Consider the following 7,258-nt stretch of genomic DNA (forward strand, 5'->3'; position numbering starts at 1 on the left):
GATTTTACTTTTCGCTTTACATACCAGTACATTTTTATTCGTACTGACGTCCCTTTGCCTGGGGACGCTGCTTTTTGTTTTGTGCGAGCAGGTACAGGCAGGGACTCTAATCGACCCACCCGCTAGGATTCAGGTTCAGCTGTGAGTTGGTAAGCTCCATCTTATCCTGGGGCTATCAGAGGATGTTTACTTTTGTTGTACAGTTTGGGTATAGTCGGGGCCTTGTCCCGACAGTGCTTTTGTCACTCATAGAGGCTATTGTGGGCACAATATTCTAGGTTTTCTTTTTTGTATGTTTCAACCTCCAGCCAATAGTCTTGGCATGCATATATAGGTGTGTGTGTAAGTAGGTATGTTTTCGGTTGTGGCCTCGTAGGCTAGATAGTACATCTTTATCTATTTTTATGGTTTGTCTACCATTGTTTTTATGGTTATTCTCTTTCAGGTCATGACCTCTAGGTCCAAGCTTCACTTTTTAGAGGTTGTGCTGCCCAATATTTTTGCCTCACAAGTTTGGTTTAGTTAGTATGTTTCAATGGGTAACTCGATGTTTTAGGATATCGAGTGCCAGTTATGCCCTTATTTCGGGGCGTGACAATTATCTATTGTGTTATATCACTATCATGTGAAATTAATTAGTCATTGGTTGATGAACTAGTGGTATAATACTATATGTATTGAATAATTGATAAATTTGATGAAAGTTGTTACATTAGACCATAATTTAGTAATTAGACATGCTATACCATTATATATTAGTGTTACATGTTGTATTAAGTCACAATTTAATTGAATTAATATCAAAAGCCACATGTAAGGTTATCCATATGCTGCAATATATGACCTATCTGTGCTAATTTCAACACAGAATTGACCATATGTTCTAACAAAATATACATATGTTGCCACAAATGTCAATTTGATGGAGGTATTAATTGATAAATTAAGTAATTTAGTAATTAGAAGAGGTACATTAGACCATATGTTACAAGATGTAAGTCATATGTTTCAAAATTGAACATATGGAACAACACATTGAGCAATGTGTTGAGACTTTTTGTTACTAATGTGAGCATATGGACCAACAAAATATACATATGTTGTCACAGATGCTAAATAACTATATATTATGGAGATAACAGAATATAGGGATATATTGTTAAGAGTTGGTTAATGAGACAGAACAAAAATGATAAGAATGATGAAATTATTTATAGAAGAAGAGCGCAATTGACGAATCCACATCGATAAAACCATAATTTGGATCTCAGAAAAACATGTACATCGTGTCGTAATGGAGAAGGAGATAAAAAATGTGCAAAAACTCTGAATAAGAGATGAATGAGCTCAACTAATAGAAGAGATAGAGGATGCATCCAGATCCTCCACCATCTCAAGTATTTTTTTTTTTATCTTATGTTTGCTTTCTCTATTGGTATTATAGTTTGTTTCACTTAGATTTTAGGGCCAAATCTAGCTGGATAGGGTCAGTTCTAGACCCTTTTGGTATTTTGTTAATTTATAAATAAAAAATGGCCCTATGAACATATTTTGAATAAAAAAGTGTTAAAAATCTTATTAAGTATTTAATGAAGTGGTCTAAATAAAAAAATTCTAGAGAATTCGTATAAATGACACAAACTTATTTTGTGTTCTTACCTTTTGTGTTGACTTGTTCGAGTTTGATTTTATTATTATTTTGATTGTAGTCAACTTAGATAGTCGTATGACAAGCCTAAACTAGAAGAGTTTCATACTACAATCCCAGCCTACCATAATATCAAAGGAGACGACTACACAAGTTTCTTAAGAAATTGTCATATTGATGAGGTTCTCACTTAAGGATAACTTAATTAATTTAACCTCAAATATTGATTTTTACATTAATTTCAAGGATGTGGACTCATACTAAATGAGACCATTGGTATACGACTCTAAATTCACTCTTGAGAAGAAACTACAATGGACATGACATGAATTTCTTTCCCTAATCTTTTGCCAACAAACTATGTGAAAGAATCCTTATTGTCATTGGCCTTTTTGGTGGGTACACCAATTTATCTAGACATGGCCATAATTTACAAAACAAAGCCAAATTATGCTAATGTGAAGGTTCTAGCCAATCTATAGGCTAATCTTCTTGATTATGTAAGAAATGACATAAAAGATGAAGCTACAGGGGCTATTAAGACAATCAAGGTAAACATACAATATAATTACATACAAAAGTATTGTAGAGAATGAAAGTTAAAAGGACATAACATTTATAATGTTGAATATACACCCTGCACTGGAAATATGAGAGAATGAGAAAAAGAAGTAGATGGATATTCCTAAGAAAAATAAAGTCAGTGTAACAAATGAGAAGGTAAGCAATAATTATAATCACACGAGTAACAATGTATTACAAGAGACAGCAAAGAAAATCCAGCCTACTAGGCCATTCCCAAGAAGGCTTACCAATTGTTGGGAACCTTGCAGATTGAATTGCAGCTACAAATGAGAAAGGAAAAACAAATAAAAATACACACAAAAATCAGAAGAATGGTAATGATAAGTGGGCAAAAATCACCTCCCTCAATCAATATGTTGCCTTGGATATTAAAAAGTATAAGGAAATAGAAAGGAGAATCTAAATATAATAAATGAAGTAAAGTTGAGACTAGGACCAGTGGTAAGAGTTTACTGGACAAAGAGGCTCCAAAACAGATGACATACCTAAAGTTCATGTTGATGATAGCAACAATGTAAAGGGTGACATACCAATGGTGCCAAATGTTGATAGTAACAAAAAAGAGGAAATGCACACTTTGGAGACAAATCAACTACAATAAGTGATACAAAGGCCCATAGTAAGAGGGATTTGGGCCGGCCTAGTGGTTCCCCCACTTGAAACTGGGTTGAATAAGTCATCAAACCTAGTAACCTTGTCAGCATCGATGAAAAAGAGAAATAAATTTTGTTATCAGAAAAATTAGTGGATCAATATGGAAATAACGGCTGTAGGAACCAGAGGGTACAAATGATGAAGGTGAGATATAAGAATAGTTACTAGATAAAAGAACCTAACTCCACCTAATAGTGATGAAAATGAAGCTGCAAAAATAAAGGAAGAGATTGACCCTAATGCTTCCTATTCAATATTATATGCCAATCATCCTAGTATAAAAGAAGATTCAAGAAGTAGTAAGGGCATTGCCAAATCAGACTACTACTTCAGATAAGAGTGTCACAAAAGAATGTTCAAAAATAGAAGATGGTATTATAAGGGTTACGTAGATTGAAATGGATAAGGGTGAAGATGAAGAGGTTCCTAGTGTTGATGAGCAAGAGAGTTGAACGTAATTGAAAGACAGCTTAATCATATGAACTAACAATGAGCTACTCGAAAGAGAAAAGGAATATAGACTCTTATTGATTGATTCTCAAAACTGTGTATTACAATAGAAGAAGCTAGTATATATAGCTCATGATTCAAAGACTTGGTAATTGACTTTCAACTAACTACATGTGAGTTTGTTATAACAAACTCATTACTAAGACACTTCTACCCTTAACTATCTTTAACTATTTTTAACTACCTTCTTTAACTAGCTTGTCAACAGGGAATATCTCATTATTCCCCTTCAAGCTAGGAGGGACAAATATGTTGAACACTCTTAGCTTGGATAATAGATATTCATGTTGTAATGTGGACAACCTTTTTGTCAACACATCTGCAAGTTGTTCTTGTGTAGAGTCTTTCCCTTATGAAGTGACAATCAATCTCTATGTGCTTTGTCCTCTCATGGTACACTTGTTTGTAGCAATTTGTATAGCAGCCTTACTATCACTATAAACTTGCACTGGTAAATGTGCTTCAACTCCAACTTCTTTCAGCATTTCAAGCAACCACACCAACTCTGAAACAGTAGAAGCCAGACTCCTGTAATCGGCTTCAACTGGGCTTTTGGAGACTGTGTTCTGCTTCTTGGCTTTCCAAGACACCAAAGAATCACCTATCTTGACCATGTATCTTATAAAAGACCTTCTGGTAAGTGGACAAGAAGCTCAGTCTGCATCACAAAATCTAGTTACATTTTCATTAGAAGAACTTGCTAATAACAGACCTTGTCAAGGTTCCCATTTTTAGTATCTGACCACCCTTAATGCAGCCTCCATGTGTGATTTCTTGGGTTGCTGTAGGAACTGACTTACTGCTTTAGTGCTAAAGGATATATCTAGTCTAGACATGTTAAGATACATTAGCTTTCCCATCAGTTTCTGATATGCTGCCTGATCTATCAAAGGATCCTCAGAGGCCTTTCTATTTTCCTCTTGCTCATCATATTGCCTTGAAGTTAGTTTGACATTGACATCAATAGGAGTTCCTGCAGGTTTGGCTACTGACATACCAATTTAAGTTATAAGTTCAAAGGAATATTTCCTTTGATTCATCAGTATATCTTCTGATGACCTAGTGAACTCAATACCTATAAAGTATTTTACTTCACTTAAGTTCTTCATTTTGAAAGACTTTTTTAGTGACTATTTTGTTTCCTCTATCAACTGAAGACTGCTTCCAGTGATTAGCATATCATCCACATACACAAGTACAATACAAACTCAATAATCATACTGACTTTGTTTAAACTTGAGACTAGTGAAAGCTTCAGTTAGCTTGTGATTCCATTGTCTTGGATCTTTTTTAAGCCCATATACTGACTTTGTGAGTCTACACACATTATCCCCTTGACTGACGAAACCCTAAGGAAGTTGCATATATATTTTATTTTCTAGGTCACCTTGTAGAAAGGCATTGGAAACATCCATCTGATGAATATGCTAATGCCTTGAGACAGCAATATATAATATAGACCTCACTGTTACCATCTTTACCACAGGTGAGAAAGTCTCTTTATAATCTATGCCCTCTTGTTGGTTGTACCCCTTAGCCACTAGCTTTGCCTTAAACCTCGCTATTTCCCCTGTAGACTTGTATTTGACTTTTATATCTACCTACATCCTATAGGTTTCTTCCTATGGGGAAAATCAGTGGCTACCCAAGTCTTATTGTTTTCCAGTGCCTGCACTTCAACCTGCATAGCTTCTACCCATCTGTAATCCTTAACAACCTCTGAGTAAGTGGCAAGTTCTTTCAATGAAGATGTAGCAACAATGTAGCATTGATGGGAAGGGGTAAGGTGACTATAGCACATGTAGTTACTTATAAGATACTTCACTTTTTTAGATGTAACAAAGTCTTGCATCCATAATGGTTGTAGTCTAGTCCTGGTAGACCTTCTATGTTCAGCTGGTGCAACGACCTCTTGAACTGGTGCTTATTGAATGTTATCATCATTTGGAAGATCTACAATATCATACTCTCCTAAGTGATCAGTTGTTGCACCTATCTGATCACTTATGTCTTCAGACTGATGTGTAATATTGACAGGCTCCTGTTCACCTCTATTACAACTAGATGACACATGAACTTGTGGATCCAACTCTTGGAAACATATCTTCTCTGAATAGGACATCCCTACTTACAAAAAAGGTTTATTAGAGAGATCAAATAGGACAAATCCTTTGTGAGTTTTTGAGTATCCCACATGGATTGCTGAGTTGGATCTTGGTAGCATCTTATCATGTTCATTCAGACTCTTTGCAAAGCATACACTCAATTGTTCTGAAATGAGACAACCTTGGCTTACTGCCATATAACCTTTCATAAGGAGTCTGAAAGTTGATCACACTACTAGGAATACTATTAATGATATAAGTTGCAGCTACCACACAACGCCCCTAGTATTTCCAGGAATCTTTGCCTGAAACCTTAATGCTCTTGTCACTTCAAGTAAATGTCTTTGCTTCCTTTTAGCAACCCCATTCTAGTGAGGAGTAAATGGACAAGACCTCTGATGAATAATCTCCAACTCTTTAAACATGGTTTCACTGATTGAGTTGAAACTCAGTAACATTGTCAGTTCTTATCACCTTAATAGTCTTAGCAAATTCATTTGTAACATACTTAAGAAATACTTGCAATGAAACGTACATCATATTTATGTTTAAGTCAAAACAACCAAGTCATTCTTGAGAAGTCATCAACAATAGTAAGAAATTATTTATTTCCATCAAAAGTAGTTGTATTATATCGTAATGCCCCGTAAACTAGTAGGCTAAACTAGAGCTTGACGTTAGGGTTTAAAGTCGTATAAGTACCTCCCCGTACCTTAAAATTCATTTTTTTGTGTTGGAACGTCAAGGCCTTAACCCCAAGGACTAACCATGGGTCCTTGAGGAAAAGACCCAAAAGTGACATGGGCAGTGATCCACGAGGGCAACCTACACCCCGTAGGTCCACCCATGCCCCGTAGGTGGGGATCGTGGGTCAACGCTCTAGAAATTAGGCTGCAGAACCCCAACCCACGATTCACCAGCACACCACGTGGATCCATCCACGGACGGTGGGTGGGTGGCCGTGGGTCACACCAGAAACTGCCATTTGGCAGTTAAGCTTAGGGGTCTTATGGGGTTTTCCTTTTTAATTAATTACTAAGTGGTGTCGTTTTTCACTAAAATAAACCAACTATATTAGTGTTTTAAACACCTAAACTAATTCATCTCTCTCATTATTTCCAAAATCAATTTCCAAACTCAACTTCCCCAAAATCTTCTCTCTAGAACTCCAAGGAAGAAGAAGAGGAGAATTGAAGCTAGGGTTTGAAGAAGAGGGCTCACTGAATTTCTTGTAGAATCAAAGCTAAGGTATGGTAGTTCTTCATCCATGGGTAGTCTTCACCCATGGAGCCCTCTCCAAAAACTCCAATTTCAAGTTAGAAATTCTAAAACCTAGGGTTTTACTTCAATATCATGGATTCCTTTCAAATTCCTTTTAATTGATTGGATTATGTTTAATTATGGATATATTGATGATTTTTATATGATTTTAAGTTGAATTCCTCAAGAATCCATTAATTCCCATATTTTCCCAAATTGGATCTAAAAGTGTGGGTGAATTGTAGAATGAAGAGTATTATGAAATCATGCTTATAGTAATAGTAGTAATTGAATCATGTTATCCTCCATGTCTAATGTCGTAATTCTAGATATGTTGGTTGAATGTGATCTATGGTCCTTGAAGGGTAAAACATGAGAATTGGCTATGTTTATGAGGCTTATGTGACCTATGTGAATATGATTATGATCTAATTGTTGTGTTGATTGGATGATTATCCTTATGTACACACTTATGTATGAATATGGTATGATGTGA

The sequence above is a fragment of the Solanum tuberosum genome, unplaced genomic scaffold, assembly GCF_000226075.1.
Source record: "Solanum tuberosum cultivar DM 1-3 516 R44 unplaced genomic scaffold, SolTub_3.0 scf00009, whole genome shotgun sequence".
In the NCBI taxonomy this organism is placed as follows: Eukaryota; Viridiplantae; Streptophyta; class Magnoliopsida; order Solanales; family Solanaceae; genus Solanum; species Solanum tuberosum.